At 40.1% G+C, this 22,925-nt stretch overlaps 1 protein-coding gene across 12 annotated transcripts in view; it reads right to left on the reverse strand.

Moving 5' to 3' along the window:
* Positions 1–22,925, reverse strand: part of NFATC1 (nuclear factor of activated T cells 1) — a 272,434-nt gene that overhangs the window by 174,069 nt on the left and 75,440 nt on the right. The gene's annotated exons all lie outside the window — the stretch shown is intronic.

Raw genomic sequence — 22,925 nt, forward strand, 5'->3', positions numbered from 1 at the left:
TCCCCCCCCCAGCCACCCGAGGGCCAGGGGTGAAGCCCGAGGCTGTCCCCTCCCATCCAATGGCTGCGGATGGGAGGCTGATAGCCTTGAGAAAAATGACAAGAATATTGTTTTTTCCAGTAGTACTACAAGTCCCAGCAAGCCTCCCCCGCAAGCTGGTACTTGGAGAACCACAAGTACCAGCATGCGGGAGAAAAACGGGCCCGCTGGTACCTGTAGTACTACTGGAAAAAAAATACCCAAATAAAAACAGGACACACACACCGTGACTTGTACAACTTTATTACATACTGCCGACACACACATACTTACCTATGTTGACACGAAGCAGTCGGTCCTCTTCTCCAAGTAGAATCCACGGATACCTGTGAAAATAAAAGATAATTATACTCACCTTCCAGCGTCCAGAGATACATCCACGTCCAGAAAATAATCCAGGTACTTGGCAAAAAAACAAAACGCAATGACCCGATCCTGCGGACTGAAAGGGGTCCCATATTCACACATGAGACACCTTTCCCCGAATGTGCCGGGACCCCACGTGACTCCTGTCAGAGGTCCCTTCAGCCAATCAGGAAGCGCTACTACGTGGCGCTCACCTGATTGGCTGTGCGCTGTCTGTGCTGTGACAGCGCATCGCAAAGCCTCTCCATTATATTCAATGGTGGGAACTTTGCCGTCAGCGGGGGGGTTACCCGCGGTCAGCCGCTGACCGGCGGGTGACCCCACCACTAGCCGCAAAGTTCCCACCATTGAAAGTAATGGAGAGGCTTTGCGATGCGCTGTCAGCTCAGACGCGCACAGAGCCAATCAGCAGAGTGCAAGGACGTTGCACTCGCTCATTGGCTGAAGAGACCTTTCAGTGACAGCTGTCACGGGGGGGGGGGCTCTGCATTCGTGGAAAGGGGTCCCATGTGTCAACATGGGACCCCTTTCAGTCCGTGTGGTACGGGTGTCCGGTTTGTTTTTTTGACAAGTTCGTGGATTTACCTCTGGACCATGGATGAGGTGAGTGTATTTATCTTTTCTTTTCAGGTACCCCTGGATTCTACTTGGAGAAGAGGACCGATGTCGGCGTGTGAACATAGGCAAGTATGTGTGTGTCGACGTATGAAATAAAGTTTCACTTTCACGGTGTCGGTCTCCTGTTTTTATTTGGGTATTTTTTTTCCAGTAGAACTACAGGTACCAGCGGGCCCGTTTTTCCACCCGCATGCTGGTACTTGTGGTTCTCCAAGTACCAGCTTGCGGGGGAGGCTTGCTGGGACTTGTAGTACTACTGGAAAAAACAATATTCTGACATTTTTCTCAAGGCTATCAGCCTCCCATCCGCAGCCCTTGGATGGGGGGGACAGCCTCGGGCTTCACCCCTGGCCCTTGGGTGGCTGGGGGGGGGACCCCTTGATTGAAGGGGTCCCCACTCCCCCAGGGTACCCCGGCCAGGGGTGACTAGTTGGATATTTAATGCCACGGCCGCAGGGCGCTGTATAAAAGTGACCCCCGGCTGTGGCATTATCTGTCCAGCTAGTGGAGCCCGATGCTGGTGTATAAAATACGGGGGACCCCTACTCTTTTTGTCCCCCGTATTTTTTGCACCAGCATCAGGCGCAGAGCCCGGTGCTGGTTTTAAAAATACGGGGGAACCCCTGTCAATTTTCCCCCCGCATTTTTAGAACCAGGACCAGCTCGAAGAGCCCGAGGCTGGTTATGCTTTGGAGGGGGGACCCTACGCCATTTTTTTCAGGGATTTTACCATTCCATCCAAAAAAAAATAAAAAAAAAAAATATTATTTTTAAAAATATATAAATAATACTTGTGCCTCCAAAAAAGACAAACCAAGTACCTAATCCCTTCTAATATAAATAGATATGATATGACCAAGAAAAAAAAAACACAAATAAAACATGTTTTAAATTTTTTTTTATTAGTTTCACCCTCCAAAGTGTGTCGGATTGAAAATGACGAATGTACTGTCTAAAAGCACTGTTGTCGAATTTCCAAACTTCCATTGAATAGACTTTGGTCGAATTGCAGCATGTGTATCATTGCAAAAAAGTCGAATTTGTCAAAAGTCGAATTTCAAAAAGTCGAATTTTGAAAGTCCGTTTTTTTGTCGGAAAGTACTGAATTGCATTGGCGATTTTTTTTTTTTGGTCGAAAAAGTCCAGAAATTCGACAATTTCGGGAATTCGACCGCAATTGCATATACCCCTATGTGTCAGGAACAATAAATGGTGATCCAAATATAGGCCCTCATTCCGAGTTGTTCGCTCGGTATTTTTCATCGCATCGCAGTGAAAATCCGCTTAGTACGCATGCGCAATGTTCGCACTGCGACTGCGCCAAGTAACTTTACTATGAAGAAAGTATTTTTACTCACGGCTTTTTCTTCGCTCCGGCGATCGTAATGTGATTGACAGGAAATGGGTGTTACTGGGCGGAAACACAGCGTTTCAGGGGCGTGTGGCTGAAAACGCTACCGTTTCCGGAAAAAACGCAGGAGTGGCCGGAGAAACGGTGGGAGTGCCTGGGCGAACGCTGGGTGTGTTTGTGACGTCAACCAGGAACGACAAGCACTGAACTGATCGCACAGGCAGAGTAAGTCTGGAGCTACTCTGAAACTGCTAAGTAGTTAGTAATCGCAATATTGCGAATACATCGTTCGCAATTTTAAGAAGCTAAGATTCACTCCCAGTAGGCGGCGGCTTAGCGTGTGTAACTCTGCTAAATTCGCCTTGCGACCGATCAACTCGGAATGAGGGCCATAGTACATATACATTAATGTTTGAACAAACTATTTTTATACTGACACAAATTAATCTTTTGCCCCCTGACTGGCTGCAATGAGCAAATCTACATACTATCACCTCAGCAACCTTTTAAAAAGTTGCTGAAAACAGGTTGTCGTTTAAAAAAGGGTATATATGTTTAATCCTGTTCATATCTCATATCTCATTATAAGAAAATGGTGTAAATAATACATTTGTTACATTTTACTCAACATTCCACAAAATTCAAATTCTTCAGACTTAAATTGGCAGCAGATCTAGTACAGCAACAAACAATAATAAGCAGTGTTCAGGAAAGTACAAGCAATCTTCAAATTCTATTTAGATAGTTATAAAAAATATACATTTATATAATTTCATAATAAATCCAGGAAAGGATCTCACAAAGCAATAGTACTGCTGGATCAAATGTCAATGGGGGTAATTCTGAGTTGATCGCAGCAGGAACTTTGTTAGCAGTTGGGCAAAACCATGTGCACTGCGGGGGAGGCAGATATAACATGTGCAGAGAGAGATAGATTTGGATGTGGTGAGTTCAATCTGCAATCTAAATTGCAGTGTAAAAATAAAGCAGCCAGTATTTACCCTGCACAGAAACAAAATAACCCACCCAAATCTAACTCTCTCTGCAAATGTTATATCTGCCCCCCCCCCCCCCCTGCAGTGCACATGGTTTTGCCCAACTGCTAAAAAATTTCCTGCTGCAATCAACTTGGAATTGCCCCCAATGTTACATAATTCCAATACAATTTATCCAATGTATACATATATTTAAAAAAAAAATAATTAAATATATATATATATATATATAGAGCAAAAGAAGGCGGCACTCACAATGACTTGTAATAATCACACGGACCCCAATGTAGAGTTCAACGTTTCAATCTTGTTATTAGATTTTCGTTCCTGACGAAAATCTGGTAACAAGATTGAGACGTTGAACTCTACATTGGGGTCCATGTGATTATAACAAGTCGTCGTGAGTGCCGCCTTCTTTTGCTATTTATGGTGACTGACCGCTTCGGCCGAATACACCTGGAGGGCACCGGACACAAAGTATGCATATGTACAGTGTGGAGTGCTGGCTCTGCTATTGTTTTATATATATATATATATATATATATATCAGCAAAGGGAAAATGCACTCAATCCATTAGTGTTATCAATAATAATCCGCTCCAGTGATAAATGTTTATGTGCAGCTCCTCCCTCTCCACCTCGCCATGGTCAGAAGAGACAGTACATAGAAGAAAAAATGGAGGGAGCACAGGTAAGTATTTAATCACAGCATATCATTTAAGTACTGTGATTAAATACTTACCTGTATGCTCTCCATTTTTTCTTTTCTCTCTCTCTATATATATATATATACATGGTCGAGTCCCATTATTATGACCACCTCCTACATTTGACGTCGGCAGCACCCATGAAGAACATCACATGTCATGCGCTGGCTTGGTGGGTATATAAGGTGTGCGATAGGCCGTCTACACATAGCACTCTTTGTTGTCATGGGTAAAAGGGGCAATTTTTCAGAGTTTGCAAAAAGGGATGAGTATTGGTTGTCGTGCCTAGGGTTGCAGTATTTCTGAAACAGCGCAGTTTGTGAACTGTTTGCGTGCTGCTGTCATGAAGGTGTATTGTGACTGGACAAATGCACCATTGCAAATAACCGATGTGGAAACTGTTGAGCACTACGTGCCACTGATGCGAAATGTGAATGTTCGCTACGAAGGTGAGTGAGGGCTGACCGACACGCTACAGTGGAGCAGCTCACTGCCAAAATGAACCTGGTGGCTACCAGACGTGTGTCTAAAATGACAGTTCAGTTAACCCTACTGTGTATGGGGCTCCGAAGCAGTTACTCTATAAGCTGGTGGTCATAATAAAGTGACTCAACCGTGTCTTGGACTGGAGGGCATCCTAATAGATATCTCAGGATTTATCAGGTATATTCTACAACTGACATTTGAATTATGAACATGTATCGGAAGTGACTGAATAACTGTCAATTAATGTGCAACACAATGTATTGCTTAGACCAGGCTTTTTCAACCAGTGTGCCGTGGCACACTAGTGTGCCGCGACCAGTTGCAAGGTGTGCCGCGGAGCCAGAGCAGTGTCCTGCACCTTCAGAGTGAACTGTTGGCCCGGGCTCTTTTTAGAGGATCAGTCATGCTCCGGCCGTGACCTATGACTTGAAGACGCGGCGGTGTGATATCATAGGTCACTGCTGCCGCGTCTACCACCCAGCCAGCCCACTTGCCTGCTTACACATCTTCCAGTTCCCGCCTGCATACACAGCTTTCCTTGCCAACCCACATCCTCACCTGCCCAACCGCCCCCTGCTCAGTATTTGCAGCACTCCACTATGAACGCCCGCAACCGAGGGACAGGGAGGAGGACAGCTGACCGGTAGGGGCTAATATTTGTTATTTTATTTCTCCTGTGGGGAACAATAAGATTTATGTGGGGAGAATAAGGATTTATATGGATTTATGGGGGGAACAATGTGAATAATTAATGTGGGGAGCAATACGATTTATGTGGGGAGAAATGTGATTGATTTATGTGTGAGCAACATGATTTATGTGGGGAGCAACTGTGTAGGCCAATGTATGTGTGGATTTTTCTTTACTGTGAGGGCCAATGTGTGTTTTTTGTTTTTTCTTGTGGGGAACTGATGGTGCGCCCTGGGAATTTTAAAATATTATTCGGTGTGCCGTGACTAAAAAAAGGTTGAATATCACTGGCTTAGACCTTATTCAAGTGTAGGATTAACTGATCATGATAAACCAAGTAGCCACAATCTACTGGTGATTGACTCTTTAGTTACCCCTGACTTAATGCATTACCACATGCAGTGGATATTTAAAGTCTACAGACGATTATTGAAATTGCAGGTTTTTTTATGTAAAGTTGAAGATCCAGAAACATCATGTGAAAGCTTATTCCACTTTTAATATGGCCTTTTATTAAAAAGAACTTAAAAGAGGAAGAAATAGCCAATTTTAAGCAAAAAGAAGTGAAAATAAAAAGCTGGCAACACCATGCTTATACAAAAGTGCACATTTTTTATTTACGCAGAGCCATAACTAGACATATTGGTTCCTCGGGCCAGAAAAACAAATGCGCTCTCTCTCCCCCACACCCACTATTTTTCAAACAGGGACATATGGTTAACCCTGTCGCCTAGTGAAAGCACTTGCCATGATGCCCTCTCCCACATGACACACACACATACACACACACACACACACACACACACACACACACACACACACACACACACACACAGAATAGAATACCTATACTTATAGAAAACTCTCAAGGAAATGGATTTGGACACCAATCCTCTTATACCATCATTTATGCACTTAGTCTGAGAGCTCTTTGCCATTTAGTTGCATTGTCCTTTATTTGAAAACATGCATTTCTAAGCTGTCATATCCAGGACCTGCAGTCACGTTCTCTTTTATTTAAAGTTCAATTAGAATTTGAACCTATGAACTTCCCTATTGCAGTCAGATACCTTACTCATGGAGCTATTTGCTCCTGTATAGGAAGTACGAGAGTATTTTAAAATGTGTACCTTAAATAAAGGAGTGTGTGACTAAAGGTGCTTAGGGACGTAAGTGGAGATGGGGATGGCCAGATGATGCCGGGGATTAAAGAGAAGTAAGTTGCAAGTAAGATTAATTAAAACAGAAAATTGACAGGTGCAGCAGAACAGCGGCCCCTGCCTTGCGGTGCCCTGTGCGGTGGCACATTTCACCACTCTAGTTATGGATTCAAGCATACTATGCATTTTAAACCGACAATCTTTTCTCAAATCAATATGACACCGCTGGTATAGACTTCATATTAGAAAGCATCTCAGGGAGCTATTACAGATAAAACAATGATACATGTAAAGCAAGGGTTTCAATCCAAATGTATTTTCACAGATTTTATTTTCTTTTAACAGCGAAACAGCCAGTGCAGTGTTCTAGGGCTATTCGTGTCCTATCTAGTGTTAGTCCCTGCATTCTGATCTAATTTTCTGTAAAGCTGATTCAAGCTGTTACAACAACTGTGCCCAAGGAGACAAGTGAAACAAGTCCCCAGTGCTCCGCAAAGTGATGGCTTTGTGAGCAAGATAAGCTAGTGTTTAGTTAGGGTCAAGCCTCTCAACATCAGCAAAAGGGAATTCAGCTCTGAGTGTGCTTGAGAAAAGAAAACAATCAATGCAGAACAAGGATATACACAGTATCAATCCCCTGTAAAGCCGTATTGCAGTGCATGACTTCTGTCTCTTCATTGCTTTGTTCAGACTGCATTTACTTCAAGTGTTTGGCAGCAGTCTCTTTGCTACTTATGCAGTTATTCACAATATTATACAGAATAGATCAAATGATTTCATTGTACTGCTACAACTGTTACCTTTTTTATTGTATTTAAAAAAAAATATTTAAACATTTAAATATTTAAACATTATGCTATAAATGTTTGTTGGGGAGCTAGACAATATTCAGGGGCCTATTTATTATTTACTGTTTTTTACCCAATAAATAATAAATACATTCCCATTTTGTAATTGTGAATTATCTAAGCTATTTGATAACTGCTTACTGAAAAATGCTGTCCATATTGCAAAGCCTTTCATCACTAGTTTAATTCAGCAGCAAAACACTTGACTTCCTATATGCTCTAAGGCAGTGTTTCCCAACCTCGGTCCTCAAGGTTTTAGTGATATCCAGGCTTTAAAACAGGTGACTTAATTAGTACCTCAGTTATTTTGATGTAACCATCTGTGCTGAAGCCTGGATATCACTAAAACCTGCACTGTTGTTGTGCCCTGAGGACCGCGGTTGGGAATGCCTGCTCTAAGGGGAAGCTCTTTACCTGTCTGAGCCTCTGCCCCTGCTCCCCATGCATGAATCTTCCTACTGTCCCTATGTGTGTCCCCCCTCTCCCCATGTGTTACCCAGCTCCCTCTCCCCCTATGTGACCCTGCCCCGTCTTCCCGTATGTGGATTCAACCCTCACCACATAGCTGGTGGCTTCTGACCAAAGTGGCGTGGATGACCAACTGCATTCTACGCCACATAATTACAGCTAAAGATGCCAGGTAAGCAAATTTCCCCTTACTAAGTCATTAGGGCTTTATACTCACTTTTAAAATATGCTTTATTCCTTTTAAATCTTAAAAGTATTGATCTTTTAAATACATTATACACAGACACATATCATATAATACAAAACGATGATAACTATAAGATATTTGCAAATAAAGAACTTTAGACTGATAAAGCAAAGATTCAGGTTTGCAAGCAAAGCCAAAAATGCACGCAACTGGGCAAAACCATGTTTCACTGCAGGCGGTCTGATATAACATGTGCAGAGAGATTTAGATTTGGGTGGGTTATATTGTTTCTGTGCAGGGTATCCCACAAATACTGGACAACTTTATTTTTACATTGCAATTTAGATTTCACTTTGAACACACGCCACCCAAATCTAACTCTCTGCACATGTTATATCAGTCCCACCCGCGGTGCCACATGGTTTTGCCCAGTTGTGTACTTTTTGGCTATGCTTGCAACTCTGAATCAGGCCCACAGTAAGATAAAGTAAAAGAACACCTTGCTGATGATTCAGTAAATGGGTGGATCTATTGTGCCTTGGGGATTTTAGTTGCCAGAAGCATAGGAAATATTTTTATGGAGGGAAGGAAGAGATGAGTCAACTAAACATTATCCTAGATGATAATGTCCTAAAGACATTGAAGAAACTGTAGCTAAAGAGGTTTGATATTTCAGGAGGCAACGATTCTATACCTACCTTAAAATCAGATATAAAGCATTTACTAGAGCGATAGATAAATAGATAGATAGATAGATAGATAGATAGATAGAAAACATAGAAAGAGTTTTGAATGGCCATGAATTAGCCATTATTAAAAATCTCGGGGTATACCTCAAATAAAGAAATGTCTGAGACTTATGGAAGTTTTACCATAAACAGAACACTATTAAAATGTATTTTTGACAAATCAGGTGTTAATAAAAATGTTGCACAAAATTTTGCATATTCAATAATCACGGTTTCCTGAAAAAACCCCAAATCATAAATATGTTGTGTTTAACTTTGCATCCTTTACGGCGCATGTTCAAACAACTCCATGTCCTGCAAGAAGCAATTGTGGAGGGTACTCTCCAGTGGCATCCCCACTGTTACTTGAACCCACGGGCCAGACTATGCCGCCAAGGAAGTTACTGAAGTTCAAAGAGCAGGAGTATTTCATCCATCTATGCTGTTTTAATCAGCCTGGAGAATGAGGAAGGGAATCCTGCAGCTGATTAGACAGGAACCAAAAACATCCAATAGGTAGAGACGTTCCTGATCAAAAAGTAACTGCCTTGTCATAAACTTGTTTCCGGGTCATATAAAAACAGTGCTAGCTATTTATCTCAAAACTGATGAAAGCACCTTGTAAGACAGTAGCTGAACCACAAATATGTTAGTAGTTATAGGAAAGAATACAAACCACGGGCTAATTGATCCCCTGGGGCTATCCAATTATCCCCAAATGCAGTCTGCCGGCAGCTCTTATACGGGATTTTTTTCGGGACCTCAGAAGGCTCCAAAAAATAATCCCTGTTAAATAGCCTGTTTTTGCAAATCTGGCAGTGTTAACACATAGGTCCATGAAGTTATCACGGATTCAGTGTTAACGCACAAGCAAAAAAAAAGGGCAGTAATTGAATAGTCCAAAGCTAAAAAGTGCAACTAAAAAGTTTGAGGCAACCCCCATTTTTCGCACCTGTTAAATTTCCTGGACTAATTTGAATTTCCCCCTTAGGTTCTTATTTAGCATTTGCCACATTTTGCAACCTAAATACTTGCGTGAGAATTGTGGCCTCACATAAGTACTTTAAATTGCACAAACTACAAGATATGTCCAACTCAAAACAAAGCAGCTTGTGGCATTTATTTATTTATCAAATGCCACATTTTCTATTTATATTGCAATGAAATACAAACACTCCCATATCCGCAATTAAAAGCATTGTAAATCTAAGGAGGATCTTCCAAATACAAATGAAAACTAGGTAAACTGAAGAGATCAACAATTAAAAAGCCAATTAGCAGCACTTTGATTTTGTTGCTGGGATCATCATCATCATCATCATCATCATCACAATATTCCTAAGAAGTGTATCTGGAAGTGTGGTTAAGCCTCATTAAGTGGCATAAGGGGACACCAAGTGTAAGATATGCAGAAATCTAAATATAAACACATTTTTTTAAATGGTTTATTTGTAGTTTAAAGTTTAAAAGACATCACAAACATCCAGATGAGAATGGGTATACATTGTAGGATCATGTACATCTGAAGTATACAATAGCAACAGCATCAAAAAAAGTGTCATCAGCAATGTTAGGCAATCATATAAAGTGTAATAACACAATACAAACAAGTTAGAAATACCTACTATAGAATGATGGTGGTTAAAGAAAAAGGAGAAAGAACAAATGGAGAAGGGGTGGGGGGGGGCGGGGGGGGGTGGAACCTGCTGGTACAGCGCCCTAAAAAGTGTTGGACGTTACACAGACCCTTGACATATAGTACACCTGCTCCAATAATAGTAAATATAGTAGGAGGGGCAAGTTAGTTTATAGAAAAAAATGATGAGTTACATATGGTACTGTTATAGATTAGAGAACATGCAAACAAGCACAAAAAGACGTAAAGAACAGAAGGGCTGAAAGTCCACAGGGCACGTGTGAGCTATGTGTGGGATTTTGAAAGCGATACCACAGTTCCCAAATCTGTAGGAATCTACAAGATCTATTATTAGGATATTCTGTAATCTTTTCCATACTCGCTAGATACCAGATAACTAGATGAAGAGGAGGGGCCTGCAAGCGTTTCCAGTGTAGCACAACTAGGCAGTGTCGGACTGGGGCATGTAGGGCCCACCGGGGGAATGCAGTAATAGGGGCCCATGTTTAAGGGTGTGGCCAGTCTGCAGAGGGGGTGTGGCCTGCCACCTCATTGGTCTGACTAAACATTAGAGAGTGCAACGTCTGGGCCCCTTCATAAATATATACAGTAAATTCAGCTGCTGCATGCATGATAATGTACCAGATTAATAACAGATTAATAACAGCAATGCACTGTAGAAAATACACCATAGTACAGTATAAGGTAACATGTATAATGTATAATTCAAGTGCACAGTCTGGAACCTGATCCTTAGAGCAGGAGGTGGGGCCCCAGGCAGTAGGGCCCACCGGTGGTCTCCCCTGTACCCCTGTGGGCCAGTCCAAGCCTGCAACTAGGCATCTGGGTGCATTAAGTATTTGGACTACCAATTTACCAGATGTTGTATCTAGTGTCGTAATTGGTAGACCCAAGAGAAAAGACATCAGGTCTTTAGTTACAGGGATGTTGAACCAATTTACTTATCAAATTCACAATCGTATTTCTGTAAATATAAACAGATTTTGTTACTTGTGTACAATATGGAAATATCTACGTTTATGCCTTACATACATGTGTACTTAGAACGATACATAATGTTCTTAGTGGTTGTGGTGTAGCGCAATGATACATTGAGAATGAGTGGATTGTTGGCCTCTGTCAGGTTTAATTTCAGGGTCAGCTCCTGGCCACCCTGTACTATACAATTTATATCTTCGTGCGCCACCATAAAACTGAGTGTTCAAATAAGCAGGAACACATAAAATGTGTTTGAACAGTTTGTTTTCAAACAAATGGTCCGTTATTATAGGGAGAACATAAGAACACTTGCTGAAAATAATTGTGTCCATGCAGCAACATGAATAAAAACGTCCAATACAAATTCCCTTGTTTTCAAATGAATATTTGATTCTGTTTGGCTAAATCTAGCACCTTTCCTGCTGCGTTTAAGAAATGGTGTTATATAAATTGGTATATTTACTTTGGACTAAAGGTAAAGCTAGCAATATATGATATGGAGACTGACACAGCACAACTACGATGAATTAATGGTACTGTATATTTTCTTACATGAATTACATTTTGATTACAAGTGGAAATATGACACACTCCTGGCCAGTGGCCTCTTCACTGTGACTGCTACTGGCAAAGGCAAGTGCGTGGAAAGACCCCTAAGAATGTAACATCTCTTACCAAATGGAGCTTAGCCAGAATTCAGCAAGCATCACACTTCGTCAAAACAGCACTTGAAATCATAAGCCTCCAATTGCATCTGTGTTCAGATTTAAATAATGGCTGTTGGCAAACAGATTATTTTAGCCTACCAAATTTAAAAAGCAAATATCCAGGGGATCACAAAGGGACAGATAAACTAGGGAAATTAAATACTTCCATGGTGAAAATGAGGCTATTGCTCAGTGCTTGAGAATATTACATGAACATAGTACACAAAAGGTGTATTAGTCCTGGTTAACTGTGGCCAAAGGTCAAAACCATCATTTAAAACAATAGAATTTGTTTTGCCAATTCCCAAATGCATGGTATACTGTAGCTTTTTCAAACCTTTGAAGCTACTAATTATTTTGTTTTATAAAGTTCTACTTCAATCGGAGCAGTTAATATCTCAAACCCAACTTATCCTGTCAAGCTTTAGCAGGAAATGTATGGGGTGTGAAAATAATTTTTAAAATGTGGGGGTGATTTTCAAGGTCACCTACAACGTGTATCTGTATAATAAAATTATATGACAAATCCCAGGTTAAGGGGGGTATTTATCAAAGCAAGGAAAGAGAAAAAGTGGAGCACCAACCAATCAGTTCCTTATTGTTATTTGTCAAACACAGCCAATAAAATGAGAGTTAGAAGTGGATTGGTTGGTGCTTTTTCTCTCTCCACTTTATTTCTCTCCATGCTTTGATAAATACCCCCATAAATCTTATAGAACATCTTGAAGATGAGCAATGTTAAGAGTACTATAGCCTAAAAAATACAATTGAATATAAAGAGCATTAAAAAAAATTATTATTAATTATTTCTGCCTGCTCCATCAAAACAGCTGTTAGAATTCTAACACAGTGACAATAAAAACATGTTATGTGGAAAACAATCACTACTATTTGTGACAATGGATGTCTGATGAAAGCTGTTGACTTTGAACATAGGGATGTGACACAGAGAAACCACACCTTCTAAGCCAGCTACCTTTATCTAAAGCAGATGGGTTCTCAACGCCAAACCTCAAGTACCACCAACAGGTCATGTTTTGTGGATTTCTTTAACCATGCACAGGTGAGTTCATCTATTTTGCTGGGACAGTAATTACAGAGCCTGCCCTAACCAATATGATGCCCTAGGCAAGATTTTGTCTGGTGCCCCATGCACCGCTGCTAGTTCCGTCTCTGACCCTACACCCCTTGCCCAGCACCATCACCCCTCACCCATAGCAGTCTTCATTTTGGTGCTCCTACCCCCTATATTTTAAATAGGAACAGTGCGCACATTTGACGCACAGCTCAAAAAGGGAAGGTAAGGGGCATGGCCACGGCCACACAATAGTACCCCAAAAACAAATTACGTTACACAGTAGTGCAACTTTATTCACATTTTATCATGCGATAGTGTCCCTTATTCACGTTACATCACACAGTAGTGCCACTTTACCTTATAAACGTTACTCCTCACAGTAGTGCCCCTTATTCACATTATATCACACTGTATTGCTCCTTATTCACATTACACCACACCATATTGCTCTTTATTCACATTATACCACACAGTAGTGCCCTTTCTATACATTAAACCACACAGTAGAGCACCTTATACACATAATGCCACACATTAGTAATGAATTTATACACATAATACTATACAGTAAGTCCTCACACATATGACACACATTATTAAAGTCCTTATAAACATAATGTACCTTACACAATATGCCAACCTTTATTAATGCCCTTATACACATAATCTCCCTTACACATATGCCGAACACTACTGCACAACCAACCCACCTGCACACAGCACTCACATGGCCGCTAACACTGTGACCTCTGCCTCTGCTTAGATACAGATGTGTCCTCATACATCTTGCCTCAATACGCCATGCAGCAGGAAATGCCTGGCGTGAGTCAGCTGGCAGCTCTGCTAACGTCGGGCGCCTTTTTGGACGAAAATGCATCTTATGTATGTGGCTAGGATGCACAAGCAGCTTCTGCTGATTAAAATGATATGCAGCATGCCTATATTCTGTGTGCAGCTGTGGCTGCATACGAAATGCTACGTTACAGTGATTATTAGAAATACACTGTAAGTAGCATTTCGTATGCAGATACAGCTGCAGTCACACACAGAATACCGCATATCATTTTAATCAGCAAAAGCTGCTTGTACCCCTCGGCATACCAAATGCCCTAGGCATTTGCCTAGTTTGCCTATGCCAGTGATTTTCAACTTTTTTTTTACTCACGGCACACCGAACAATATTTTAAAATTGCCAAGGCGCACCATCAGTTCCCCACAGAAAAAAAATAAAAAACACACATTGGCCCTCACAGTAAATAAAAAACACATATACATTGGCCTACACAGAAAAAACAATCACATTGCTCCCCACATAAATCATGTTGCTCCCTACATAAATCCTATTGCTCCCCACATAAATCATGTTGCTCCCTACATAAATCCTATTGCTACCCACATAAATCATGTTGCTCACACATAAATCAATCACATTTCTCCCCACATAAATCCTATTGCTCCCCACATGAATTATTCACATTATTCCCCCATAAATCCTTAAATCCTTGTTCTCCCCACATAAATCCTATTGTTCCCCACCTGAGAAATAAAATAACAAATATTAGCCCCTACCGGTCAGCTGTCCTCCTCCCTGTCTCTCAGTGGCGGGGGTTGTTCATAGTGGAGTGCCATACCTCCCAACATGACCCTCTCCAGGAGGGACAGAATGCTCTGCCCCTGGACTTCCCTCTTAATGTATGACTGCCATCACCTGTGCTGAAATACCTTTCTTATCCATTAACCTGTTCAACACAGGTGATGGCAATCATAAATTAAGAGGAAAAATCCAGTAGCAGAGCATTTTGTCCCTCCTGGAGAGGGTCATGTTGGGAGGTATGGAGTGCTGCGAATACTGAGCAGCGGGCGGTCGGGCAGGCGTGGAAGTGGGTGGGCAAGGAAAGCTGTGTATGCAGGCAGGAACTGGAAGATGTGTATGCAGGCAGGTGGGCTGGCTGGGTGGTGAGACGCAGCCTCCGTGACGTATGATATCACACCACCGCGTCTTCAAGGCATAGGTCACGGTTGGAGCACAACTGATCCTCAAAGAAGAGCCCGGGCCAACAGTTCACTCTGAAGGTGCAGGAAGCTGCTCTGGCTCCGCGGCACACCTTGCAACTGGTCACGGCACACTAGTGTGCCACGGCACACTGGTTGAAAAAGCCTGGCCTATGCCTAGGACTGCCTCTGAGTAATTATCTCACCTGCTTCTACGGCGAGAAATCCTCAAAACCTCACCTGTTGGGAAACTTGAGAGTTGAGGTTAATAACCACTGCTCAAAAATACGTATGAAGAGCCTTTTGGGCAGATTATGTTACTTTAATGAGTTCAGTTATTGATTTACATTTATGAAGCTCAATACCTTTGGTATACTGTATATTACTAGACAAATGGCTTTACTTATTCTTTACAAGCAAGAAGTTGCAACGACTGTGTAAAATATAAAAATTAGGACCAGGGGAGTAGCCAGAACTTTGTGGGCCAAGGAGTATCATTTTGAAGGGGTCCCTATCCCAATGCTTCTAGAGAGATATCGCTCTGCAGCAGTTTGTTCATTTTATCTCCCATAATAGTGCCTTAGTTAATTTTCTGAACCATAGTAGTGTCTTAGTTAATGTTATGTCCCACAGTACTGCCATAGATTATTTTATGAACCACAGCAGTATCCTAGCTCATGTTATGTCACAATCTAGTGCTGCCAGTACACATTATACAACACAGTACCTCCAATTCACAATGACATACAGATGTGTCTACTTATAGTGTTGCTACACTCAGTTGCACCAATGGTTCTTAATGCTAATCATATGGGATGCAGAAGCGTGCTCCCGATGCCGTGATGTGCGTGCCACGATTCGCACTCTTGGCGGCAACAATGTAAGAGAGCATATCTGTATAGTGCCCCAAGTTCATATTATACCACACTATAGTGCCTCCATTTCACATTGTGCCACATTACCAGTGGTGGAAAAAAAACACAATTTAAATAAAATATATATTTGTTTAAACCATTTTTTTTGTTTAAACCAGTTTTTCCTTTTCATTAATTGCATTATTTTGCTTTAATGAATAAAAAAAAATATTGCATCCTGCTTATATGAATACTGTGAAACGTTGCTATGTATTAAAAACCTAACATTAATCATTCAAAATTATTAGACTATGATATGATTAATTTTACATCTTTCAATTATCAATTCTTAATTGATTGAATTATCAATTAAGAATGAATTATCAATTCATCTGAATATATGTAGATAGACAAAACATATTAAAACATGTGTATTGCCTCTTAAATGTGTTGGAGACATTTGCCCTGTAAAATTGAGAACGTTAGTTATGGTTTTCTCCTGTCATATAGGATTGTTAGGGGAGGAGTTTGCAGAGTCTTAGCCAACGCACCCTCCCAATATATCTGTTTTGTGTGTGAATTTACTGCATTTGGTTTCTGCTCATTCAAATGAAGACCATAAGCAACAAGAATGTGGAATAATACCAGGAGTATTCCCTTATAATAGGCTTTTTTTAAGAAGTCACAGTGCTGGGCCTGTAGTCACACCATAACAAAACAAAACAAAATAAAACAAAACAGTGTTTAAAAAAACAAAACCTAAAAGCAAAACAAAAAATGGGGTTAAAAACCAAGGTGGTTTAAACAGCCAACCTTGCACATTACAGTGCTCCAGTTCATATTATGTAACATTAGAATGCCCTCCAGTTAATTTTATACCACAATACAATGAGAAGGTCCAGGGGCATAACTGGATATATTGTAGGCCCTAAGGCAAAAGTTTGTAAGGGCCCCTATGTATCTACCAATGGTGAAAAATCTTTATAACACATACATCTTTGACAGGAAAGTTGGGCCCCTCTCAGCTCTGGGCCCCATAGCAGCTGCACTCCGAGCACCTATGGTAGCTACGCCCTTGGTTAGGACTCACTATTAGCAGTGCTTTCATTTTACAAGAAAACTGTGAGGGTGACTTTAATTTACGAATTAACCTTTTTTGTTTTTACACTGATTATTACTCTTACAAACAGACACCATGAATGTAACCATGCCATAGGTAAAAAAAAAAGTCTTTGTAAATAATCCACTATAAATAGGATATGTGTGTTAAAGTGATAAGGGAAAGCAAGATTCTTTTTTTAAATCTAAATGCATAGAAATGTAAATACATTTTTGTTAGGGATGTAAAGTAACCTGAGAATAATCCCCATGAAACCTGCTCCAACCATGTTAGTGGTGACAAATGCCGTTATGTGTTTCAGATCTGCTGCATGCTTAGGTTGGCCATATGCTGTATTCTAAAAACCCACATAGATCATATCTTGGCCCTCATTGTTTTTAGCACCGTTTGCTGATTGTTCTCGATAGTACTGAACTTCCATTGGTTTAATGATTAGTAGACACAAATGTGCAAGTTCATCACAGAGTAATCTCAAATCTCAAGGTCAAAATGCAATTTTGGTACATCTGTATTTCATCTTTACTATACTTATTACTTCGTAATTGGTTAAAGCAGGTATAATTCATATGCAACTTTCCATTGTTAAAATATAATGTAACATATATCGAAGCTGCTGTGTGGTTTTTATTTTTTAAGAAACAGGTGTAAAATATTAAAGTATGTTTTAATGCTATGTCTATAAAGGAATGCAAATTCATTTTGATTGTGACTGCTATGTGCTCCATCTTCCATAATCTGAGAGTAGCATCAAATATCTGAACATGAACTGAGCTTGTCATGATCTAAGCTCCTATATACAGTAATATTATAAATATATACACACACACACACACACACACACACACACACACACACACACTGCATGCTCTGATGTTTTGCTGCTAAGAAAGGAAGTGATCAAAAATGAACAAACTTCATCTCTGAGCATACTTTCGCCTAATGTGCTAGGAAGCTAATTCGCTGGACATTACTCTGATTTTAGTATCATGGTTATAAGCAATATAAGCAACTTTCTGCTTCCTATCAATTGGACACATCTGCCTGATGACAGTACTCCAACGGACTGTGCTGCAGTTAGATTAGTATCATGCATGTAAAAATTTCCAAGGATTATCTGGAACGAAACAACAGTGTAGGTCAGTGGTTCCCAATCTTTTTTGAGTTACGGCGCCCTAGAGTATCAGAATTTATTTCACGACACCCCTAGGCCAAAAGTGTCTTATTGAGAAATTTAGAAAGACATATTAAATTAAGTAAATTGTGTTTATATGTCATCCTTAGGTTCAGTTGTGTGGTGAGGGACAGGATTTGCTTCTGTTTGTCCACATATGTTATGATTGGCAGTCACCAACACTGGTTTTGCTAATTACATTGCCCATAAATAATTTGAATTGGTCCTGGAGCAACAACCCAGGGCACCCCTGTAAATGTCCTGTAGCACCCCAGGGTGCCACGGCACACAGTTTGGGAACCACTGGTGTAGGGGGATTTCAGGGCATCTGCTTGGGGATGATCACACTCACCTTCCCTCTTTGGATCCACTTTTGATGCTGTCTCCATTCAGAAAATAAATATACACTCATATGCCAGTAAACTGAGAGCAACGCTTCCATTCCCAGTACACCCCCCCAGCATTAAATCATATGTTCCGCAACTGAAGTACTATATGTAAGCAGATAGCTCAGCAATATGTTGTTGAATAATTTGCAGTGCAGATGGCAGTGTATCACAATTTAAGAGACTTTGAATGAGGCTTGATAGTACTGTAGGTGCCAGAGAGATGGGTCACTCCATCTCCGTAATCAACGCAAAATTTTGAATTTCACAAACAACAATTTTAAGGGTATACTGAGAATACATAACATCAGGGAAGACATCCAGTCTGTGACACTAATGTGGTGACTGCAGCTGTATCAGCATATAAAATGCTGCGCTACAGTGTTTTCCTAGAAAACATGGTAACAGCATTTTGCATGCAGATACAGGCGCGGTCGCACACAGAATATAGGCATGCCACATATTATTTTAATCAGCAGAGTATGTTTGTGCATTTTATTTGCATAGCGATGCGAATAATATGCATTTTTTGGCAAAGAAATCCGCCAAACGCTAACAGAGTTTCACAAGACCTGTAAGCTCACTCACGCCAGGCATCTCCTGCTGCGTGGCGTATTGAGGCAAGATGTACGAGGACGCATCTGTAATGTGACATTTAGCAAAACAGCATTTTTTTTGTCTTTTTTTTCCTATAGTAATTCCAGCACTCTGAAATCCACACAAAAAAATTGTAAAAAACAGAAAAAAGAAAAATTGTCTTACTTAAAAAGTGCTCTTTAATAAATGCCTTCATTAAAGAGCTACTCTGCAGAACAAGTGGCCCACGGACAAGAGCAACAGTGTAAATTACAAACTATGGAACAGAGAAAGATCTAGGTCATTTAATGCACTACACACAAATCTTTCAAACCCCGATTTAAAATGGAATAAATCATGCTAAAATAGAATAGAAAATATTTTATAATATTTAGAGACCAAAGCGAATTCACATGTTCAAAATGTGAGATCCAGAACTTGCCATCAATTTAACACCACCAAATACTCTGTTCCAGACCATCAATGGAATTCTGGTGTGTCAGTGTATTGTAGAATACTTTCAATTACCATGAATAGGTTGACGCTATATAAAGGTTAATAATCATACTTGATCCGGAAACACATATTTGTTCCTTCCAGTCATAACACAGCTGACAAGAAAGCACAGGGTTAATTTGAAAAAGCCGCACTCTTGCCTTCAAGTTCAAGCACTGACATGATTGTTCATTTGGGATTCCCTTGGAATGAGTCATTGTTAGAACAGAGACTCCCTATTGAAAGAGAGGGATAATGCTTTGCCTCTTGAGGGTACAACAGCTGAGAGTTTGTCTTGCAGGAGGCAGCTATAACCAGTCTAACGCGTAACACTGCACATTCACCTCCAATACCTTTCCCTTACTGTATGGGAATACAAACTAGCAATGTGATCATGCACTGTATGTCTGTGTACTTGTGTACATGAATATGCACTTCTCTTTATTATTGGCATATTAAAGTTTATTGTCAAAAAGTGATGAGAGAAACAGGTAATGTTTACAGTTAATTCATGGTTTGTTTTTTTAAACAATTGCAATATTAGCATAATATATAATTCATTATAATTATTAGGTAACAAAAAATAGTGTCTGGGATCGGTTTCACCTTATACAGTATGTAGTGTGTTGCAGATGTATATAGTGGTGATCATTGAATACCAATCATGAGACTATAATAGATCATGAGACTATAATGGAACACAATGCTGTGATAAGTGTGACTCAAAAACTAAAGCAGTCAGGGTACAATATGACAAGACATGACATTTGTTGAAAGTATTCTAAAAAAACATGACTTTCATGCATTATTATCAACACTGGAGGTTTCCAAAGTTATACTAATCATAGCTATATACCCAATAACAATATTTAGATTTCAGCTAGTATTTCCGCTCTTCATAGTAGAGTCATTACATGGGGCAACTACTGAAGGCATAAGACTGAAGTGATGTCACCTACCCTAGTAAATGTATAGGCTGTGTCTCTGATATATATTGGATCCACCAACTAAAATATCTGCTACCAATGTGAATGACAGCTATTCATTGCATCTGACATTATTAATGAATATATCACATATGGAGGTTCTTGCCATGGACTATATGAACAGAAATATTCTATAGGATAACATTTCACAATTCATGTAAAGCACTACATGATATAAAAAAAAATCAAAAACAAACTCTGCAAACTTATTTCTGTGCATTTCAGTGCTCTTTGAACAAAATCAGGATGCTATGAGAACTTGCCAACGCATTAGATGTAAATCCTTTGGGACAGAACAGGTTAAGACAGGAAGTCAGTGACCCCTTTCACTGCCCTCACTCTGCTCCCTGTTTTTCGGTTAATTACTCCCCCACTGCTAGGCTTTTAAAGTTTGCCACTACAGATTATAATTACCCATTAAAACGTTGATTTTTTTTTTTCATACAATGGTAAAATAGCAAGCGACAAACCTACTATGATTATTTTATTTTCTAAGTAGGCATTCATTATTTTGCTTGATTTTACCAAGGTGTTTATCATAATGACTAACCACCTCTAATTCTATTAGCTGAAGCCCACTAGGAAGGTTATTAACTTTTATGTTAATTTTAATTTTCAAAGAACAAATCTCCTTAGTCTTCTGATGAAAAGCGGAACCCCCAGCAGATATATGCAGGGTGTCAGGTACCTGCTTCTGTTGTTTTTACTCTTGAAGGTAACAAGAAAACACCCTGCTGTCAGAGATACTGCAGCTGGCTAATTAACTAAAATTACTATTATTATATTTTTTTTATTTCAATTGCATTTAAGTGGCTGTGCACAAAATACAATTAAAAAAAGAATTACTGTAGAATGATGCATCACCATTGGATACACAAGCATTTTTTTTGTCTAACATTAATTGGCATTATAAGTCAAGTCCAGGATATTTAAAAGGGCATTGTTTCAAAAGACCTGACCTAGAGCTTGACTAAGGAAGCCCTCTCTCCATCTCCTTTCTCTTGGCTTTAATGCCTGTAGAGTGGGCTGAAAGGAAGCCTATTCCAGAAAAGGCTTACTTAATTATAACACAATATAATTATTCACAATATATGTTTTCACAAACCACTTAATAGCAGTGCACCGTTTAAAAGAATTTGAAAAGTTCAGACTGAGATGAAATTTATGTAATTTAGATTCAATAAAGCGCGTCTATTAAACAGCTATTTAAAAATAAGTTCTATGACCTAAGAAAACAAAAAGCAGCAATGTTGATTATTGGCCATAATTTTTCTATGAACAAAAAATATATACCATTTTCACAGAACAATATGCAGGGATTCTAACTAAAACATTGACCAATATATTATTACGGGTCCCTGTGTTATGTTGTCTTATGTACATTCCATTATGAAAGTGGTATGTAGAAAACTACTTCAAAATGTGGAAAAAATCTGGAGTTAATACCACAGTTAGACATATGAAAACCTTCTCTAAGGCACTGAATTTGTTACTTGCGTCTTTGTCTGGAAATGCAAATTGTTTTCAGAAGTTTTTTCTACTTTTGTTTTGTTCACAGTCTAAATGTAATGTTACTTGTAGCAACCCCTCAGTTCCTTCATCAAAGGTGATAGCTGATTGGTTGCTATAGTTTAAAACACATTTGTACTTTGCCATGAAATAACTTCCAGTGCACTACTGTGCTAAAGATTTAGACCACTAATGGTAAACATGTGGGCCTAGCACCTGCCCTCCGAGCCTTCATCTGCGGTTCCCAGCTTCTTTCTGCTTTGCTGGATTTGCATGCTATAGCTTGTGCCAATTGTTTGACATGCATGCTGACATGTTATTACAAATAGGTGCCTCTCTCTTTTTTTGAATAAATATTTTGTTTTACCACACTAGGTGACGTGCTCTATGAGTGATGTCGCTCAGTGTTTCCCCTCCCGGACCGGGGCGGTCGGCGGCCGGGCATATACACTGACGGTCATATCGCTCAGTGACATCACTCAGTGACAGTCCAAACTGAGCTGCCTGCACGGCCGCCAGTGAGGGTCCTTAACAACCCGCGGGCCTGTGCATCGCTGGTCGGTGGACGCATACACACTTGCCGAGAAAGTGAGCAACGTCGCTCAGGAAGGGTAAAAAATTATCAATGTCGCTAATTTTCTCGGCAAGTGTGCATGCACCTTAAGGGTAATGTGTAGCCTTTATAAAGTTAGAGGGCACCCCTTGCAGCCCCAGAAGTATATCAGGGGACCTGTTCCTGATGTAGACATATCCCAGTTAGAAATATTTACATA

The sequence above is a fragment of the Pseudophryne corroboree genome, chromosome 5, assembly GCF_028390025.1.
Source record: "Pseudophryne corroboree isolate aPseCor3 chromosome 5, aPseCor3.hap2, whole genome shotgun sequence".
Taxonomy (NCBI): Eukaryota; Metazoa; Chordata; class Amphibia; order Anura; family Myobatrachidae; genus Pseudophryne; species Pseudophryne corroboree.